Source organism: Echeneis naucrates, chromosome 10, assembly GCF_900963305.1.
Source record: "Echeneis naucrates chromosome 10, fEcheNa1.1, whole genome shotgun sequence".
Classification (NCBI taxonomy): Eukaryota; Metazoa; Chordata; class Actinopteri; order Carangiformes; family Echeneidae; genus Echeneis; species Echeneis naucrates.
The window spans coordinates 22,448,283-22,471,250 of record NC_042520.1 but is presented as its reverse complement, the minus strand read 5'-3'; positions in this window follow the sequence as shown (position 1 = coordinate 22,471,250).

The window sequence follows — 22,968 nt, the reverse complement described above, 5'->3', positions numbered from 1 at the left end:
GCTTTGATGGAAACATGTCCAACCGCTGGCTCTTTCAGCACCTCACTTACTGCCCAAGTGTACAATAAATGTGCGGCAGACTGACTGTGCGTGCCTCATTGAGCAGTCAAGCAGCGTGGTGTGATCTTTGTACTCCCCTCACTAATTATACATCCAGAAAAAGTGAGGTATGGGAGGTTCTCTGAGTCACTGTATACGGAGTGCATAACATCTTTTAACTTTTAAATTCTCCCTCTGCATCGGGACTCTGGACCCAGACTTAATTCACCGGGCAGGGTTTCCTCCACAGGTCATCATCTCATTGGTGCAGCCCACATGGTGGAGGAGGACCAGATGTTTGCAGTCGAACTCCTCTCTTGGAACTTCATAAACTACTCAGGGACTGGAAGGACACACCTGCTGGGGATGCGCCACTAGAACCTATGGTCAGCGCACAATCGGGCAGAACACACGCACAGCAGGAGGGGAGAAGTAGTGCCAACGGCTCAAGGCTGTAACAAGGGGGAAGAGGGAAAAAATAAGGATTAATTATAAAATAAGCAAAATAAGTGAAAAAGCAGCTCAAATTCTGCATATAGCTGGAAGTGTGGCGGCGGAGCCCACCGGCTGAAGGGCCTGGGGCTGAAGAGTTTGGTGGTGGCCAACAGGGACAGAGCCAGGATACTGAAGCTGCTGTTCAGCCCACTGAGGTGGTGGGCTTAAATCAGCGAAACACCAGTGAAGGGAGGTGCCCACCTGAAGACCTGCCATAGCCTTCCAGCTCATTCGCCCACTGGAGTTATGGGGCCAAGTATTCTAGGTGGACCTTTGAAGAAATGAAGGTAAGGAAAAACTATGAAATGATAAGATTAATTAACTACTTTTGTTATTAATCTTCAAGGAAATTCTTGTGCCAGGTTTCTATTGAGCCTGTCAACACCACTCTAATAGATCCTGTTTGCAGAAGAAACTCAATTACGAGGACTTGGCTGACAAAGGATGGTAATACAATCACTCAGTTATTGACCTACTGTATTTACAAGAGGTGTACACTTGGCTTTTTTTTTATAAATCTGAGTCAACTTTTGCGTCAGTGGTAGAGCAGTTGTAAATGTAGAGCTCATATTTAAATCCAATGAATGAAAAAGATTTATGGCTTGAAAAGTGCATTTGTTTTATTTCTTAGAAAATTGTTGATTTTCAAATCTCACCACCTTAGTGGTCAGATGTACAATTGTTCTGATGGTTTGGGGGAAAGTGAGGGAAGACTTTTTCTGAGAGAAATGTTGAATTTGAAACGAAGCGGACCCCAACTGAGAGAGATTTTAGAGCTACTTTTCCTCCTGCTGCTTTTCAAATGATGGAGCTGTCTGAGCTGCCATTGGCCATTGGCTCATGACTGAATCCACCACTGACAACCTGCTGACTTCATTTCAGTTCATCCTCGGTCACTTCACCATAGAGCCATGCACTTTATTTGAAGTGTTGATCCTTGAAGCAGCTATGGCTCATTGCTAATACTGGAGGTGAATCACATGAATAGCTTTATGTGAAAGCTTTAAGCTGCTGTGACAAACAAACCCAGAATTATCAAACCACATTTCCATTTAGCATTTACAGAGGTTTATTTTAAATCTTTTCTTCAGCTCATTGTTTTGGTTTTCTACCCATGACTTCACTGTCACGGGTGACCCTCAATGGTTTCTGCAAACTGTTGGTTTGCACTCCAAACTTATGACAATTTTAACATCATCATGTAACCAGTGTGATCTTAGTAATGTTCAACCAAAGTACACTGGTGCTTCTGTTTTTACAAATTTTTAGCTTTTGTGATCACAGTCTGCCAATATAAAATTCAGCTCTCAATCATATTCTGCAGTAATTTTTGAGAATACAATTTCATTTTGGTCTTCATTTTCTGTTGTTTAGTGAACCACCAACAGGTAAGAATTTTTAAACATGTTTTGATTGTGTGACTTTGATTTTGATAAAATATATAATACCTCAGTCTTTGACTTTTCTTAAAAAAAACGTCACACTCTCTAACAATTATATGTATAAAAAGAGCTACATGTACAACATTAGCAAATAAATGACTCCACCACTTGACATTTTGAGGCATACAACGACTCCTGGTGGTTTTAGAGGAGACTAAAGTGTGTATGTTTCGAATTTGAACGCTTTTTTTTTTTTTTTTTTTGAGCTGAGGCTTCACACTGTCAGAAAGATAGAGCTCAGGGCTTTATTGATAATATGTGGCTAAAGTTTCACAACATACAGTGTGTGACCATTTTCACCTTTCGTAAACAGAGCAAAATCTGGAAAAGGGTTAGGGGTCACTGTTTGAATCTGAACGGAATGTTCACGAGACTTTTCTTTGCCACCCATTAGTTCACATCAACACTGATCCTTTTACATGAGAACTGTATTAGAATGAATACTGAGACTTTATGGCCCCTTCGCGTCCTTTCCATGTTAGAAGGTGTTAGTGAGGAATCAGATTATGAACTCTGGAAACTGCCTCCTGTCAGCTGGATTTCAGAATTAACCTAAAGATTTCTTTGAAAACAAAAATGGGAATTTTGAAAACCAAACAAACGTTTCTCATGTTCTCCAGTTAAACTGAGTGATGTAATCTGCTGCAATGTGGGATCATGATTTCCATGCATTACTTTCCTTGACAGCTGAATGTGTGTGTATGTGTTGATTTCCTCTTTGAATTTAAGCATGCTTTGTTCCCCTATCTTCTCAGTCCGGAACTTTCTGCTCACAGCTAGAGTTGTTCTTTTCAGTGTAAATGTGTGTGTGTGCTTGGGTCTCTGTTGCAGTATTTTTGTGTCAAACGTGGGTTGTCTCATATTGCCAGTCTTTTACACTTGTGTAAGTTACAAAAATTTACATCACAAATATAATATGACTGATTAAAAACCTGCAGTTTTCAACACAAAACACCGAAGAAGATATTAAAATACACAGACACACAATTAAAAAGTAGACACCTCACACATCATCTATTTATTATTACTCTACTCTGTCTCCCGCAGAAAACTCATCAACATCTTAATCTAAATCAAAACTGGACTTCCTAAACATCCTTCCGCAAATCAGTCTTGTCAGAACAGTCTAATTATTTCACAGCTCTTCTCAGCGTGTTCAGACTCTTGGGAGGACATTTGTTCAACTTGTTGTCTGTTGGACTTTCTCTGTGCTTGCATCTCTTCCTCTCCCACCTGTTTTTAGAAAAGCACAACACTATTGGATCTACCAGACATGTATCCCAGTCTTCTTGGAAACTATAAAAGCATTAATGAAACTCTGAGCAACTTCTATTCAAGTTTCAGGAATCTGCCCTTTTTTGAAAGTGACAGAAGAAATCTTCCTATATCTGATCACTTCAACACTTTACCCTTTACATTTTCACACTTGAAAAACATCTTTGGATTTCAGACTGAGCAACTGAGTACTTGATAAGTAAAATATAAGCTTTTGGGAAAGTTTGTGGTCATGGTTGGCGGCTTTTAACTAATTCTAACTCATGGTCTCAAATTACACCTATTTTGACCTCTCTGCATTGGCTTCCCATTAATTTAAGAAAATCTTGGTGGTCACTATGGTCAAGCCCCTCAGTATATTACAGACCTTCTGCCCCCCCACACTACGAGTCCACCTCTTCGGTCCTCTAACCAGGGTCTTCTAAGTGTCTTATGGCCATGCTTTAAGATGTTGTCCAATAAATAGCTCCTAAGCTTTGGAATAATGTTGAATCTTTTAAAAAGCAGCCAAAAAGCCATTTGTTCAGACAGGCTTTTATGTAGCATGTGGTAATTTATCTCTGTTCTTAACTCTATGTTCTTAAGTTTTCCATTGTGCTATATAACCCTTCACAAGTTTTATCTTCAACCATGCCTGATTCTACCACTCTGTGTGTTTTAATTTTTATCTGTTGTTTGTGGTTGCTATTTTGTTCTGACTTTGTGACTTTAAATTATCCGTAGGTCTGAGTATGAGTGTGAGTAGTTGTTGGTCTCTTTCTGTCTCTGTGTGTTGGCTGTGACGGACTGGTGACCTGACCAGGGTGTACCCCGCTCTCGCCATCAGCTGGCTCCAGCACCCTCCATGACCCGGAAACGGATAAGTGGTTGAAGATGAATGAATGAATAAATGAATAATTATCTTGTTACCATGGTACCTGTCAATTGGTAGGATGCATCAGGGCAGCAGTTGGAAGTCCCGAAGTCACTGTATCTGCAGTAGTAGACATCAAGGATCTATCAAAAGTTTTGGCACATAGTTGACAATCACCTGGGTAAAGGAGTAATGCATAAAAGACAGCAAAAATCAATAAATCAAAGATATCACAAAATATTTGTCCATAAACTGGACACAACAAAGTTTGTCATTACATCACGACACAAACTGAGTAATGGCAGAATTCAGCTCAGAGCGTCAGTCTACAGCCAACACATATGTGATTGAGTGTTCATATCACATTCATACTCAAAGTTTCCGTTTAAGGCAACAAGCTTTTATTTGTCTTCTGAGCTCAAATATCAACCATGTCAACATGGAACCCTTCCCATTAAATTGGCAGTTTACAGATAGCATCATCATAAAAGGTGATACAGGAAAATATAGTATCTTCTAAAATGGGGCTATGAATATTTATGAGCACATTCATGCTGCCAAAGTGATAAACTCCATTCAATTTAAATGACATTGTGTCAAATGAAGCCTGTTTGACTGTAGAAAAACAATGTTGTGTCTTCAGACCACCAATGTGAATAAGGAAAAACTCCCAGAATGATGTAAAAAAACAAAGAAACAAACAAACAAATAAACAAACAGAAAAACTAAGCAAAACAGAAAATGGAACTTCAAGGTGACAATGGCGATGGAAAAAGAAAAGGCAAGGGCAACATTACTGGATAACTACCTCCAGTGAAACTTAGTTCACTTTATTTTGGAGGATATTAAACCTGCAGTAGACTCCACGGACTCCAAGTTAGATCGTATTGAAGTCTATGGGAAAATGCCGACACATCATGCTAGATTAAATAAAAATGAATATATACATGTGGAATCTTCAAATTAAGTGAATGGCATCTGACATCTGCAAAATTTGAGCTCTGCTCTAAGTTACTGACCTGTAAACTTGATGTTCACCTCACTTGGAAAGCAGAGGCCATGGGTTTGCTCTTCCTGTGCAGGATCCCTTTTAATTCGGTATCAAACATTTGAGACCAACGAGTAAATAAATAAATAAATAAGGAGATGCAAACCTTTGATATGTAGTACATACCACACTGCTTTCACGTGGTCCTCTGTTGTGATAGTGCAGCAGAGTTTTTTATTTAGTTTTATGTTTTACTTAAAACTGCTGCTGTTGCTGTTTGATGCAGGTTCTCTCAAACCAACAATCTGGTCAAAGATACCACAGCAAGGATAGGCCATAGTTCACCAGTGATGGTCTCTGCATTCATGTGAAGGGATTTACAGCTTGGAATCACAGTTAGAATTAGCATTACAGGATTTTCAATTTAGCTGAACGCAAAGCAGGATATATTGAAAATTGCACTTGGCCTTAAATAGATTTTCTAATTGCAATCACGATGGCAACAGATGGCAACACGGGCAAATAAGGAATTCAAAAGGGAAATTAGACACAGTTGTATGTGACAAACAAGGATGCTTATAATTGAAATATACTATCAAAATCAATCCCATTTGTAAGCATTTGTCGTCAGAAGTCTTTCATCACAGAAGTACTGGGAGAAATGCTGCGCACCAGCCAATGTGTCAGATGTTACAGCTAAATGACAACTTTAAAGAATATGTGTCTCCAGTCACATTCCCTTTTCACGCTTTTGGACTGAATTTGAAAAGAGACAGCGATGTAAGAGACAAGAACTAACATGACGACTTCATACTGTTTCTATGCAATCAGTCCTCACGTCTTGGTGAATTAGTACAATATTAATGGTTTGCCAAAAGGCATATTTTCTTCTGTTGTTGATTTACTTCTATGCTTTGGTCATTGTCCTGTTGCATCACCCATCCTCTGATGAGCTTCAGCAGGCTTTACGATTTTGTGCAAAATGTCTTGATAAACTTGGGAATTAATTTTTCCGTTGATGACAGCAATCTGTCCAGACCTTGAGGCAGCAAAGCAGCCCCAAGCCATGATGCACCCTCCATCATTTCACAGTTGGGATGAGGTTTTGATGTTGGTGTGCTGTGCCTTTTTTTCTCCCCACATGGCACTGAGTGTTCCTTCCAAACAACTCAATTTTGGCTTCATCTGTCCAAAGAATATTTTGGACAGAATATTTTGTCATCCAGGTGCTCTTTCACAAACTTCAAACATGCAGCAATGTTTTTTGTGGACAGCAGTGGCTTCCTCCGTGGTGTCCTCCCATGAACTCCATTCTTGTTTAATGTTTTACTTATTGTAGATTTGTCAACAAAATTGTTAGCGTGTGCCAGATATTTTGGTAAATGTTTAGCTGACTCTTCTTCACCTTATTGAGCATTCTGCGCTGACAGGACAATCACGCCTCGGGAGAGTAGCAACAGTGCTGAACTTTCTCCATTTGTAGACAGTCCATCTTATCGTGGACACATGAACATCAAGGCTTTTAGAGATACTGTTCTAACCCATTCCAGCTTCATGCACGTCAACAAATCTTGAAAGAAGGTCTTCTGAGAGTACTTCTGTGCGAAGCATGGTTCACATCAAGCAATGCTTCTTGAACACAGCAAAATTGACGTGTGCTTTTTATAGGGCAGGGCAGCTTTAACCAACACATCAAATCTCCTCGCATTGATTGGACTCCAGGTTGGCTGACTCCTGGCTCCAATTAGCTCTTGGAGAAGTCATTAGTCTAGGGGTTCACATACTTGTTTTGTTCAACAAAAGCATGAAAACATATTTTTTTTGTGTGGTATTAGTTTTAGCAGATCGTGTTTGTCCATTGTTTTCACTTAGATCAAGATCAGAACACATTTTATAACCAATTTATGCAGAAATCCAAGGAATCCCAAAGGGTTCACACACAGTTTCCTTTCAAAGCCATCAGCTGTCACTTTAAAAATCCACATTTGTGTCAGTTATACTCAGTAAACCACCTTAAATACAGAAACAGTGTGAGAGCTTTCACCTGAATGGAGCCATTTGGAGGATATACTGCCACTACGTAGCAATTGCAGCAGGGCTGCCTGTCTTGCCAAAAGCTTTGGCCATTGTGGAGATTTGAATACATGAAGTTCAAATACGGCATCTGGGCAACAACCTCAGTGGGGCAACCTGGGAATTACCAATATTGGTGAGACAAGCCCATTTGGTAATAAATTACGATGTGTTGTTCAGTCTGTAAAGCAAGCAACTCTCAGTGCTAACAAAAGTTAGAAATTGATAATTTAAAAGAGGTCTATATTCAGTTTCGGTTGCTCAGTTTCTGAGAAAAGTTGCCGGCTATCTTAAAACAGCTTCAGGTTGCCGTAACAATTCATCCTTCAGGTTTCAACATGATGGGATTTCTGTCCTCAATGTTGTCATAAGCTTGCTTTGTTTTGGATTGCTGTCAAACCGAAATGCTCTGAAACCTATTACCTCTTCTTGAGCGTATTAATTAACATTTTATTTTATGTGATTTGGTTTATTTCTGGCTGAGGTTTATACAAACTAAAGCAGGAAATACAGACTTCTACATGACTTTTAAACAGTTGTGACTTTTAAGATTTAGGCTACTGGGGGAAGGACTGAGCATCTCTCTCTCTCCCTCACCCTCTCTCCCTCCCTCACCCCTGCTGATAAGAACCAGTCTTCTTAAAAATCACTGTTTCTCCCAGTTCTAAGCATTTGTACTACATTTACTAACCAGCTCCTCTCCTCTCTCTAACTGTCCTCATCCTGCAGGTGGTGACTCATCGCCATCCCATGTTCCCACAACACCTGCTGCTCCCATATCTTCATGAATTCTGTACTACAGCTCATCTCCATGAACTTCATGTTGCAACATGTTCCTGCCTACACCCCCCCAATGCCTCTCTCATCCTCTCTCTCTCTCTCTCTGGTCTAGACCTGCTCTATATGTAAAGTGCCTTGATGTAACTTTGTTATGATTTGGCGCTATACAAATACATCTGATTTGATTTGAATCTGCCTAATTTTTTAAGTGAGAGTCTAATCCTGAGAACAAAGGTAATTGAATGAACCACCACCATAAGATGGACTGAGGCCGGAAAAACAAAGATAGTCACTGATAACTACTGTCAGATAGCCAGGAAGAGGCAACTGACAACACCTTAAGAAGTGCTGTAGACCTGGACTAAAGGAATCGAACCACTTCAGAGGTTAACCAGGTAAATGCAAGATGATTTACAATTTAGTGCTCATAGTTACTGAAGTGTGAAGTGTGCCGCTACATTGTCCTTCACTGTGGTTAGTGAAGGAAAAACAAGAAAATGAAGACCAGGTAAATTTTCTGGACTGAAGCTTTTGTGGTGCATCCGGCCTTTGCTCGACACTTGGAAGGATCAACAATCCTTGTTCTCAGTATCCGTCTGTTCCGTCACAAATAGTTTTTTCCATTTGTTTGACTGCTGACTTAAATCGAGACTGGATAGTGTCCTACTTAATGAAAGCACTTGCTTCTTACCCACACAGTGGAGCTGTTGTATGAAAAGGTTATGAAGTAAATGTCACTTAATGACTATCTTGATCTTGACAGTAGAAATTAATTTCTTTTCTGTCAGGTAAATGTATTTGTCTTCAGTTCAGACAGGCCAACAGCCTAGATATTTCACCTCAAATTGACCTGAATGTGTGCATAAAGGCTACAAAGAAAAAGAGCTGACAAAGGAAAACAAAGAGAATGATCGCCCAATAGAAAGCAGAAACACATTTACCAGCCATTATGGTTTCTGCATTGGAGAGCAAATGTCAGACGGAAACAATAATCTTCTCAGGTAAGCGAAATCCAAAAGGCCCGGCAGAGCATTTATCGTTTTATTTCTTTTTCTTTTTTTTTCTCTAGATGCCAGACTGCTCTCAGTCTGCCAAATAAAAGAAAAGGAAAATTTAAAAAGCTTACAGATGATAAACAGGTTGGGCTATAAACTTTCGAACTGTAGAAAATAAAGCAATGAGGTTTTGATTTCTCTTTGTATGAGCAGAAAGACAATTGTTTTATTGTCTCATTCATCCTTTTAAGATATTTAGATGTAACTCAAAACTCATTAATTTACCAAGCTCAGAGCTCATAAAAGTTTTTGAAAGGTATGTTTTTTTTGTCAACCACCTTTGCGGAGAATAAAGAAAAGCTCTGACAATAAGCACAAAAGAATCTGTCATCTGTGACTGTCGCAGGGCAGCTTTTTGTTGTTTTCCGGGCTGTCCAACCACCAGCTATCCTGGGCCTGGCCCTGCCTAATTTTGACTGTGTCAGATTCCAGGCAACCAATAAAGTTAAAATTGTGTTGCACAAGTAGCAGTTACTGAAGAAGATGAGCAAATTACAGCTATTTCCAGTGAAGACACTAATGTTTCTTTAGCAGCTTGCAATCAGAAAAGATAAGACAGTGAAAAATGACGTGAGAGCGAAGAAGCCAAACAAGAGTAAACAGTGGCTGCAAAAGCCGAAGAACCATTGCAGTAGTGCCTGTATTGTTGCAAACTAGGTGACATCATTACACTGATGTATAGGATTATGTTTGTCTGTGTCGAATCCAGCTGCAGTTCAGCATTCCACAGTCAGATTTTTTCAGGGAGTTGCTTTGGAAGAGTGGCTGAAGGCTTGGGTGGGTTTCCCCCCACCCCCCAAATTAAACATCTCCAGGATGATGTTGTGCAAGCGCAGCCAACTCAAAGGACACAGGTTTTTATTGGGACATGCCAGCCTGCAGGTAATCACTGGAGCCTCCAGGTCAGACTCCACTGATTATGTTTCAGATAACACTAGCTCTAAGAGTCATAAGAATTAAAAAAAAAAAAAAAAAAAGACTTCACTTCTACTTTATGGAAGGTGTTTTTGGACCTTCAACCCCCTGAACAGCATCAGTGCTCCTCTCCAAAGAGAGCTGAACTTTGCTTTGGCAGAGGAAACAAAACAAAAAAACGGCCCTTAGTGGATGTTTGTGGAAATGAGAGCAGTGCAGAGAAACTCTCAAATTTCATAACCCTTCACCTATGATGAGTGGGGTTTTCAGCTCCAGAGCTTACCATGTGCTGTCAGAAACACAAAACAAACCCAGCAGATGAACATGGTAACAAATACTTCCACACATTGTTGCATAAGAATGTGACTCACTCCAAGTTCTTAATTTGTCACGACTGATGCAGGGAACACTGGCAAGAGATGCAAATGCGGAATCAGTGAACAAAAGGGATGCTCAGAGACAGATGAGGTGAAACGCTCAGGCAGGTGGAGAGAGAGACAGAAAAAAGAGAGAGAAAACAAAAGACAACAGGTAGGAAACACATAACAAACACATGGGACCAAGAACAGAAACAAGGGGTGAAAAAATCAGTGCATATAATCAGAGCTAGATTAGTGAATGTGGTGCAGGTCCAGGTGGGGAGTGAACAGGAGAACTAAGAACTACTAGTACGATGGATCAGAATGAAAACTAACTTTGTTGACCCTGTATGCAAGGGTGAACAAGGAATATGCCTCCTATAAGTTTGGCTCTCTTTTAATAAAAGACTACATGTATTAAACATATTTTAAAGCTCAAAAATAAACATGGTCAAGAATATTTACATCTTTATAACAAAGTGGAAAAAATATAGCAATTTAAGTGGTGGATTCAGCGTAGAAGCCAATGTTGAAGAGCCTCTGATCTACTGACCATCGCACTGCACTATGAAATCTGATTGAAATTTTGTCTCTTCAAACAAATGGAGAAATGCCACAGCTCAAATTATTTATCCAAATTAAACATATATTGCATGGTACAGAGGCAGCACAGCGGCATAGTGGTAAGTGTTGTTGCCCCACAATAAGAAGGTTGCAGGTTTGATTCCCGGCCTGGTTTCTTTCTATGTGGGTTTCTTCCGGGTACTCCAGTTTCCTCCCACCATCCAAAGACATCATGTTTGGGTTAAGTGCTGACTCTAAATTGTCTGTAGGTCTCAATGCGAGTGTGAGTGGTTGTTGGTCTCTGTCTGTCTCTGTGTGTTGCCCCTGTGATGGACTGGTGACCTGTCCACTGTTTACCCCACTCTCACCCAATGTGAGGTGGGATTGGTTCCAGCAGCCCCTGTGATCTGGAAACAGATAGGCAGTTGAAGATGAATTAATGAATGCATAGTAAAGGATGAAGATATTGTTAGCTTCTTCTGCTTCAGAAGCTTGTGTAGTCTGTTACACACACACTAACATTTCACAGGAACTCCTGCAACTCACACAGCTACTGTAAGTTAGCAACCTGCACCACATTATTTCGCAAGAGCAAGAGCACCTCTGTGGCCCCAGGCATTGTTGCTGCTGTTAGTTTGTGTGAACGTATGTCTCTGTATGGGTGTAGTCAGAGTGCAGTGTGGTCCACCATGCGTACGTATGTTTTTATGCAGTGTGGATGAACAGTTAAGGGGATGCAGGTAATATTGGAATTATATGTGTATTGAACGATGTTGGGAAACTCTGGATATTATCCTGTTTAAGCAGACATTTTTCCCTGCAAAATAAGCACAGGCATTCCACCCCTTTGACCTCCCTAAAATATAATATGTGTGATTTTTTTCATTCCATGCTAGCTATGTTAGTGAAAATGTATAATTTATACCCAGCAACAATTGTCGCCAGTAGGAAACATTATAAAAAATAAGAATCCCACTAAGGTGTGTCACACATTATAACTAAGCATGTTTTCAAGTGTGTTCAGAACTTCATTAGATACTATTTGATAGATTTATTAGATAAGGATACCGTTGCAATTCATTTTGCTCTTTGTTTTGAAGGGAACTAGCAAGCATAACACCAATGACTACGTATTATGCTTGCAGCAAAAAATGTTGTTTGTCCTTACATTAACTCGTCTTATGATCGAAAGAATCAAGCAGGCATATGATTCTCATTTTATATCATTAGTTCCACTGGTTAGCACTGTTGCCTCAAAACAAGAAGGTCACATGTTTGGGACATGGGGCCATTCTGTTTGGAATTTGCATGTTCTCGCCGTGCCTGTGTGGGTTTCCTCTGGGTACTCCGGTTTCCTCCCACCATCCAAAGACATCATGTTTGGGTTAATTGGTGACTGGGCAAATTGTCTGTAGTGTGAGTGTGGTGTGCTGTGTGTATGTGTGTGTCTGTGTGTGTGTGCGCATTTTCTCTCTGAGAAATGTATTTATGATGGTTATGGGTCAGAGTAAGGCGTTAAGGAATGCATCATGTCACTGAAAGTTCCCAACAAAGATAGCGGAACAAGTTTGTTTGTGTGTTTGTATGAGTGTCTTCTTATGCTGTCTCCATTGACAAAAATCCCATGCATATTGATTGCCAGTTCACATTTTTCACAAACAGAGTCGCTCTCTTATTCACACATACACTCACTCTTTGTCAGCTTGGTTTACACTCTCATTCTCTCCATCACGAGTCCTTCACATTGTGTCACAGCTCAATTCAAATGTGCCTTATTAACATGACAAAGCAGAAACAGGCTTGCTGCATAAATTGAGATGATGTTATAAAGATTAGCAGTGATGGGAATAATTAAAATGGCTGTGGACCTCCATCAGTGATGAGCAAAACAATATTCAAAAATAAGTGTAATTCAACAACCGGAGGGCTTCTCGGAGGGAATTGTATGTCAATATTTATAGTATGCTATAATTATAATAATAGGAATACATTTTATTAGTATCTCGCTTTTCAACATGTAGCACTATGTATATAAATGCTTATTTTTATCACTTACTTGATTGAACTCAGGAAATCAACACATCACAACGATTCAGTGTGTCAGACCAAATGGAGATGGATCTGGATAACTGGATCACCTGTTACAAACCACCTTTAGTCTTTGGTTGCTGAACCAAATTCTTATGTAACCCTGATTGGTCAGAGACTGAACAACTCATTCTTCTTGAATCCATTTTGAGATAAGCCGTTGAACTAGCTGAAACTATAACTGCCCAGAATGTCCATTTCTATTGTAAATGTGGATTCTCAGTGTGACTTTAGTGATGAACACATTGCACACTGCCACCAGCAATGCTTATTGTTGTTGTACCTTCAGTTCAGATGGACCATTGACTGAGTGGTTGTGGTTAGTCAGGCCATTTTCCCATAATTTCTAACCCATTCTAACCTGTTTTTACCAGCACAGTAACCCCCTGATGGTCATTCAATAAAATGCATGTTTAAGGCCCATCAGCATTCGCTCAGCAAATTCTGAGGTAACGCCCTACCCAGACTGCATGAAGGAGTGATTTTTGGAGCCGGATGCCTGTGAAAAGTCTTGGCACTTGTATATTTCCCAAGAGTTGGGAGAAATGCTGACACCGTTGTGTTACATCGAAAACTGGAGACAGGGAAAGACTGCAAAGTGTACACAAGCAAAGACGGCAAAATGGGCGTTAGGCTTGTTGCCAATATTACAGGATTTCTGTCTAAGAGGGGCTTGTGTCACATTCAGCCTCTCAGACTCACCCACTCAGTCACTGGTAGGGGACTCAGGGTTTTGAGGTGTGAGTTCAAACTGGAGACTCTGGGTTTTGCCACATCACCTCATGCTCTCCACGTTAGCAGTGGTGTGGTGTGCAAATGTTAGAGCCTGTCTCTGTCCTTGTCCTTGGCGTGTATGATGTTTGTGTGGGTGTCTGTGAAGTGTCATTGTTTCTCACCCGGCCTCCATCTCATTCTCTCCCTTTGATGTTAATTTATTTTATTGAATAGTAAAATGTCAAGATACATTAAGAGCTTTTAGACAAGAGACACAAGGAGTGTGGAGGTAAAACAAAGCAAACAGATGAGGAAGGGAGTGGGAATTCTGATGCCTTTTAGCAGAATTGACTTTAAGTTTTGCAGAATCATCTTTTTGTCCAACTTCACCAACAAGTGATGGGAATATATTATCCCACAAGCTGAAGGTTTTTGAGCATTCAGTACTTCCCTCAACTTTTGCCAGAGAGAGTCTCTCTACCAGATCCAGGTTTATGACTTTAACTGTTGACATGGTCATTCCAAAACTTTAACTGTGTTTCTTTGCAGTCATTCATTTGCAGACGTCACTCTGTAGAGGTCTTTCTGCTCACAGACGGATCCCCTCCAATTTGGAAAGAGACAGTCTTGGACAAAAGCACTAAAGTTGATATTAATGGATCTCTTCACTTCTGCTTCCATTCTTTGTCGATGATGTGTGCAGTGTATTGTTGTGACAGAGTCCAAAGTATTGATTTATTTTACATTTTAGCAAATTGGCCTCAATGAAAAAAGACAAATGAGCTATTACACCATAAACAAGATTTAGAGCTCCTCGTTAGGTGGACATCAATCGTGCTGAGTCAACTCAATGTTCCTTCATTATAATCTGTTCAATTCACAAAAAATGTTTCAGCTTCGTCACCGTTTATTGGGCTGTGTCCAAAATGAAGCTTTAAATGCAGCTGCCAAATGTGCTCTTGGTTTTCAGAGAAACAAAGATCTTTGTGGTTCGACCCATCCAAAGATTCACTGCACAAGATGAATGAAAAAGAAAAACGACAACAGAGAGCCTGGGGGTTATTCTATTTAATTATTTTGGGTTTCAACTCATTCCATAGCAATGACAGTAAAACTGTTCATGGATGTAAAACTAGGTTTGTTAGGGCCCATCTAAAATCTTTCATACACCAGAACACTTCATTTTGGGTTCAGTCACAAAGAAACACACCTTCACAGACCCTGAGTGTGGACACAGCTGTGATATAAAGTCTCACAAACCTTTAAGTCCAGCAAGGAGGTTGGCAGCGCAGACCTGAAAGGTGGACTTCATTTTTGCAGAAAAATGATTCCTCCTAGTTTATTTATATATATATATATATATCATAAGACGAGTTAATGTAATGTAATGTAATGTAATGTATATATATAGGATGTGTCCGATATAAAAACTTCTGTCATTTATCTTTATAAGAGTCCTGGAGAGTCTTTTCTCCTGACAAGAAAAGACAGACTCTGTTTTTGTCTGGCTCTCTAGAGGGCAGCAGCCCACTTTGTGGAAAAGGAGGCAAAACATCCCGTAACTACAGACAGTTTTATGGAGTTAGAAGAGAGGGTCACACAGAGAAAGAAGAAATGAGCAATTTGAGGGAACAACATCTCAAATACGAAGAGCCTCCACATTTTCTTTCCCCTCAGCTATGGCTGAGTGAAGAGTGAAGATTACAACTGAGGCTTACCAGGATGATGTGTTGTACATCCAGAGCATCTGCTTCCAACAGGAACCATCACATTCACTGTAGCTTGTTTTGAGAGATGGACTAAAGGACACAAAAAGTCCGGGCAGTACAACAGCAGAGGTGAGAAAACCATGCAGTTTATGTCATTCCACTCGTGCACTGGGGGAAGAAAGTGAGCCCAGAACGTGTAGCTGATTGCAGCTTCCTCTCAACCTGATGGAGCACAGACATGGATCCCCGATGTCTGAATACTCTCCTGGAAGCTCCTGTGCTTAGCAGTCAGAGAAAATGGCATCAACTGAAAGAGCTTGCTTCCTGGTTAGTTTTGTGATGGCTCATTGGATTTCGTGACTGTACTGTTCAAGCAAAACCTGGCCAGAGCATGTTGTCCAGCTTTCTCCCCACTGTGAAATCATTCATTGATTTGTAAGCTGCTGTTTCAAAGCCTCCGGTGTGTAATTTCATCATCACCATCTATACTTCTTCTGGGCCTGTTTGGTCCCGATCTGGAAACACACACAGAAAATCTCCTGACTATCAGTCAAAACTGGATGATGATAGCCAGAATCCAGATATAGAAGTATATGGGCCAGACTCAGGCCCTGGATCTGGGATGTATAATGCGTCAGAGTTTCAATTTCCTATCTGGGTCGGCACTTTCACAAGGTAGTTCTAAAACACCACTTTGGTTGTTGTTCTTGTCGAGGACTGGCATTATGACCATCCCATTTCCACTTCCTACAACAATGCTTCCATCACCACCAGATCAGAGACTGAACAACACCTGAGTGATGTACCCAACCCTGTATTCAACGCAGCACCTGTTGTTGGGAATTTGGCTGTTGTTGTTCACAACCTGGGTCCACTCCATGGAAAAGGAAAATAGGTCCATTGATTATAGTAAGAATACAATTAATGCATGTCCTTTCAGTAGGTAACATCTGTTCATTTTATGTTTTCCTGCGCTGAATCTCTGTTGTTCTGCACTGAGCCTTCAACAGAGTGAGTGCGTGATGTTTCAAGTGTTTTCCACATTCCTTGATCTTTAAAAAGTTATTTAATGTGGCACTGCAAAACACTCTCTTCAAAACATTTTTGAAAGCAAAATTACATACATTAAAATAGGTATTTTCAGCATTTTTTTTTTTTTTGTGGGAAAAATGGCCTGATCTCAAAATATCAACACAACAAATACATCTCAATTTTAAGGATTGAGTCCAGCCTCAGTAGGCTCAACACAGGATATAGGATCTCTCTATTCTGGACTAATTTCAGAAAGGAACTGTCCATGAAACAAATGTTGTTCTCCGACGTCATGTGCACTCAAACATGTAATGAATCCTAAACAGCAGCCACGTCTCAATGGCAGCAATGGGACATTCTCCCACTGTTGAATGCTGTTAAGAATATTAAGATTTAGCTTGTTGATGATGCAAACTGTACATCATATACATTTTGATCTACTGCTCACTCCTATATGAAAAATAAGCCATTTTCATCAAATTGTATCAGTATCGGTATATTGGCCCTGGCACCATATTGCATGGTATCAGGCCGAAAGGAAATGTTCATCAGGACTATGGGGTAGCCTGGAATCCTTTTCTATGTGGTTGTACCCACCTAAACTGAATTCAGATTCCTCATATTCTCAATCTTGAAAAATTTTCCTCTCAGTTATGATGCTGATGCGCAATCAAACCATCAAGGTCACAGCAACATAAGTAAGTCCATCTACATGCTTGATATTAACATCATGAAAAAATATGTTGTATATGTAGTTAAATCCATATGTTGACAGTGTTTAACAATAGAGAGTGCTACACACACTTTAATGTACATTTTATGAAAACAAAGTTGCATACAATTGAAAAAAAAACAAAACAAAACAAAACAAAACTGTGTGCTATTTTTTGGCTATTTTAAGGATTTATTTATTCTGAGTGGGTGGCTCACCTTCTTTATAGTGTACATTCTAGCCCATTTGACCCTGATAAGTTTTTGTCTATCACTCACCCAGTTATCATAAAACCTGAGAGTATAACTTTAAGTGAGTCTGTAGAGAATCTTCGAGTGATAAAGCTTCAAGCTAATGTGTTCAGTCAAAGCATGTAGTGTGTATCCGGTAAATGGGGTCAGTTGGTTTGGAAATTTCATTTTAGGCCTCCAAGACAGAAAATGTAGCAACATGTGTGGTTTTCAAATATCCACTCAGGCAAGCATAATCACTCAGACCACAAGCACCCGCAAGCCTGCTTTATCACCGACATAATCAAATCAAAGAGCCACGCAGGTCACACAGCAATTTGGCACCATGAGCAGAAAGCTGTCTAATAGCAATGGACAGAAAATAAAAGCTCTCTGCAGAAGTTGCGCTCACCCATATGCAAATTCTCCCTAATTTTTATTATTTGGCCAATACAATATTTATTTGTAATCTAATCCATGCAAAACGAGACCCCAGCCAATTCCTTAACAGTTGGCTGCACTAACTCCTGCAGGAGCTTTGAGAGGTGCCTGGCGAGTGGGACCATTTAGTATAACCACTAGGATGTTTGTAATTTGCAGGCATCATGGCCAGCATATCTGATTAGATCAGTCAACAGTCCAATTATAAAAGGGTTTATGGGTGCCAGCCTTAGTGGATTAGTCTTTAAGCTGGAGCAATTTGTGCTTGGTACGCTGGGTGATAATGTTGGTAATAATACTGTTTGGTGTGCAGAGCTCTGTGCTGGTAAGAGATTTTTTTTTTCTTTGCAACAACTTGGTTTGCCTTAATTTCATAGAAAATAAAACAAAAGCACCACATTCTTTTCCTGCAACCAAATAACACAAAATGTGACATCACAAGACCACGTCTCTGAAACCTGTTTGTTACCTGTGGTAAGTTTATGGCCACCGATGTTCACCATGTGGACAATGGGTCAGGTGGAACTCCAAAGGAAGGTTGAATCTGGCTTGAGTCATAATAGATGGTTTTTCACATTAAGCAGTGTGTGCTCCATGACTCTGAGCTTTGACATCTGGGTGGTGGAGGACAGAAGCATGGGGTCTGACACAAAGATTCGATGTGTGGGGCAGACCCATCAGCTGACATTCAGCTAACATTCATTCACAGTTACTGGCTAGATTGCATTCATGTGCACCATTTTCTATCGAGTTGGATGAATCAATTGACATTTCCAGTGCTGCTCTCCTGATAGTTTTTTTGCATTGTCCCTGGGAGGGAAATATTTTGGAGGACTGCAAGGAGGTGCTGGACAGGATGACAGGTGAGGCAGGTAAGGCATACTGAGCTCGGAAAAATGTGTGGCTATGGCTGTGGCTACACAGATAAATTCAATCCGAGGAATATTGCTACTCACTGTATGCTACATTGGCAAGCACTCGCCTCCCAAGACATTGAACCAAAACGTCACTCTGTTTTGAACAAACAGAGTGCCATTAACTGCAGACTGCCATGACTGCAGTTAATTTTGTGAAGTCCAAGGCACCACAGTCGGGTTTGGGCAACTTTACCGGGATATGGATGCTGGACATGATGCACTACTCTATTACGATGAAGTGCGATGGTGCTCTTGTGGAAAAGTTTGAAAAGAGTTAATGAGAAAATGAGAAAAACCCACACATATTCTACATATTGAATAACCTTGATGTGTCCACCCAAGAAGGCCACTCATCTACCCTTGAAGTCAGATGCAGAATCATTACATTTATGAAGAAAACAGTACTAAAGAGAAGGATGATGCATGATGGAATAGAAGACATGTTCCTCATCTGACTGAGTTTCTCCACCTGTTTGTGGCTACAGTGAGGGAGGTCATCACTTCACACTTCACATCACTGAGCGAGCACTTCAGCTCATATTGCTCAGATGCGAACTCTAATGCTTGGAACTGGGTGCGCAATCCTTTTGCAGCGTCAGTGACAGCAAATGGCCTGACAGGTGAGGCAGAAGAGCAGCTGTTGGTGTTATCCTGTGATTGGACATCAAACGCCCAATTTCATTTCTCTCTCTCTCTCTCTTTCACGTGAGTATCCTGAGCTCACTGCCGAGATATTGCAAACAGATATTGCACCCCCTTTCCTACCACTTATCTCTGTCTTTTTTCACTTTAACTGTAAAGAAGAATAAGTACAGGGCTTGTTTACAAGGAGCAGATGATCTTCAAGTCAGTTTGCCATCCATCACTCAAGGAATAGAGAAACTGTGTTGTGAAAGACAGGCTCATCCTTCTCACTAATTTAATGTGGTATTGATGCGAGTGATTGACTGTGTGTTATAAGAGTTTGATAGAGCCTAATAAATATATTTACTGTTATGATGTTGTTCAGCTTCCTACTAGTAATTTGAATAAGTGGCAATAAATTTATTACGTTTAAGTTTAACCACACAAGTAAGTTTTAAACTGGTTTTAAAAAGAATGGGTTCATTAGGACTGTGCTAGTGTTCTGAAAGCTTAATATCTGTTACCTGAAAATTCTAAATGCTGTGATGTCAAAATTCCCTTCCCACTTCCCACTAAACACTCCCAATATTAAGATGACCTGGATGACTTAGAACCGTCAGTCATGGTTACTATAGTAATAGTAATTGTATTGGCCAATCGTTTGAGGTAGATTCTGGTGCTGCCTGAGGTTTCTGCCTCTTAAAGGAAGTTTTTGCTTTCCACTGTCACCAAGTGCTTGTTCATGGGGGGATTTGTTGGGTCTCTTTATCAACTCCATAAACTCCAAGAGTTTGGTCAAGACATGCTCTTTATGTAAAGTGCCTTGATGTAACTTTGTTATGATTTGGCGCAATATAAATAAATCGGATTTGATTTGATTTGACCACTAGATGTCTCCTAACGAGAAAACCAAGCTGTTGTGTCTTCATAGATAAAGGATAATGTTTGGATATTGATTCATCTGCATCATCAAAAGTCAAGCGGTATTTCCTGTTTTAAATGTAAATATATAAACAAATGAATAAAATTCTGCAAATGACTTAAAAAACCCAAACAAAAGCTTCAGTTTGTTTTATGAGGATGGTTTAGGTTCTGAAATGTTCTGGAAAATTGTATGTGAAGCTCCTACACTACTTGATCAGGTATAGAGCTTTGCTACTGAAAATAAATTCCTTGCAACATTACCACCATGAGAAAAAAAAAGAAGAAATAAAAAAAGCTTAAATCTGATGTTAACCTCAGGTTTCTGAAGAAAGTGCTGCTCCGCTGCCTTCTTGGCACAACTCACCTAACATTCTGCAAATTGTTATATGGGCAAAAAGAAGTGGGGGGGGGGGGCATGAAGCGGAGGGGCTTTAATAACCATGCAGTATATGCTGTATAATCCTGTTAGCATCATTAGCGCAGCTGGGCATCTCACTCTCAGGCTAATTAACTCTTGGCTAATTAGCTAGTTAATTAACTAAGCTAAGAAGCGCACATGCTGAAAGTTCCACTAGCCACTTACTTCAAGTAGCAGAAGCTCATGTTTCCTTGTGTTCAGGTGGAATAAGTTTGAAGGCAGTGAGAAAAGTAGTTTGGTTTGTCGAGAGATTCATTGATGAAGTGTCTGCTTCATGGAAATTAATTCTTTTCATAAGACACCACGAAACTCAGTTGAGGCTCCATCAACTGCATCTTTTTTTTTTTTTTTAAGGCTTACCCTCGGCCCATCCTCCCTGGAATAAGGACACTATTATCTGACCCAGGTTGCCTGGCAACCACTGTGTCCCAGGGAGCATGAACAAGCTGTGACACCATTGATGTGCTAGTAGGTGTATGACATAGAGGTTAAGGTTTATCCACTTCCAATTTTTTCATTCATCAACTAGCACAGAAAGAAAAATTGTGAAAGTTGTAATATCAAAAGGTACTGATAATTCTTCAATGTTCAGGCTCAGTAAAGAGACAAAAATTAGTTTAAAATTGTGTTTTTGAGCAATCTGCCTGCTAAAGGTGGGCGATGACACCAGTGTGAAACCAGTAATTCCTGGGTACAAAATTGTCCACCCCCTGCAGCTCCGAGCTCCCTATTCATTACAGCCCAGCTCACTGTGAGTCACCAACATGCTAAATGGGTACAGATGACACAAAATGGTGCGTCCAATGAAAAGACAGTTTTTCCAAAGTATTAGAAGCAGTGGGCCCATCCGACTTACAGGTCAGTGGTTAAAAAGTGAAATGCTCTGCACTGGTATTTCTGCTGAAAGAGGGTGAAGAAGAGACATATTTGTAACATCTGTGAAAGTGGCCTGGCTTTTAAATTGTCAAGTGCAAGCTTCATTTTATATAATGTCATCTAATATTTATTTTGAATTCATTAAATCAATCTTAATGCCAATTTAATCATTTCACACTGATCCTTAGTCTAATAGTCAAATGGCGTTGAAATGCTTTTAACATTTTTTATTTTTTTTGCAGGAAGTGAGTCTCATTGACAATTTAAAAAACCTAGACACAGTTAAAAGGAAACGTTTCATGACTTTTGTGGTCCTGATGCGGAGACTGTTACAAACACACACACACTAAGCACATTTACATGCACAGTTAAGTCTAGCTATTGTTATAGCTCGATAAAGCCATCTCATCGGACTTCTGTCCTTGTTCCAGTATACATGCACATCAATTTATGTTTTGAAATCGTGTCGCCTCCACTATGATATGGCCACTTCCGATTGACCTATGACATCACAGACCACAGACCACAGACCGGTGAGCTAGCAAGTTAGCGACTCAGAGGTAAACTGGCACGACGATGGACAACCATCTTGTAAATTTGTACAGAACTTCGCCATGTTAGCCTGCTGCATTTGTCTGCCCTCCTACGTTTGCGTTCACATTTTAAATTATGTTCGACTTCCGGATTATAGTTTGGTGTGAAACTTAAGCACACGCACAGATCACCTCCTCCAGTTCCAGTCCGATTGTCAGTATACATGCAGCAGTAGATTGACCTTCAATCGCATTACCTGGGTGTGTTAGTCTGGCAAAATTCAGTTCAATTTCAGCTTAGGTTTCATAAACTTGCTTACTGTATTATTGTATTATTGAAGTATCTTTTTTAACGCTGCATTATTATTAATCTCTGTGATTTTTTTTTAACAAATACAATAAGAGTAAGTGTGAAAACTGCCTTCTCCGTGGTTAATATTAAAATTTAAATAAGTCATGATAATAATAATAAGTACTTTGGCAGTTCCTTGTTCTCCAGGTGGAGAGTCCACCTTGTACTGGCTGGGACTTCATAAGATGGTGCTTGGTTATGATTGTTTTGGAGCCAAGTCAGGTTTGTCTTTCATGAAAGAATGAACTATTGCAGTGAACTCTGCCCACTTCCACTGAATCATATTGATTTTTCAGACTCCAGCAGGTTTGCAGCTCTGTAGTTGTTTAAGTGTTGGTGGAAAGGTTGAGATTCATACTAGACCTGGATTTCTGACTATCTGAAAAAAAAAAACAAAACAAAACAACCCAAATTTCAGAGGGGATATGAGTTCACACATTCACAAATATGCTGACAAATTTTTATAATTTTATTTTTAAATAATTTTATTAAGAGTTTGGTCTAGACCTGCTCTATATGTAAAGTGCCTTTATGTAACTTTTTTATGATCCGGTGCTATA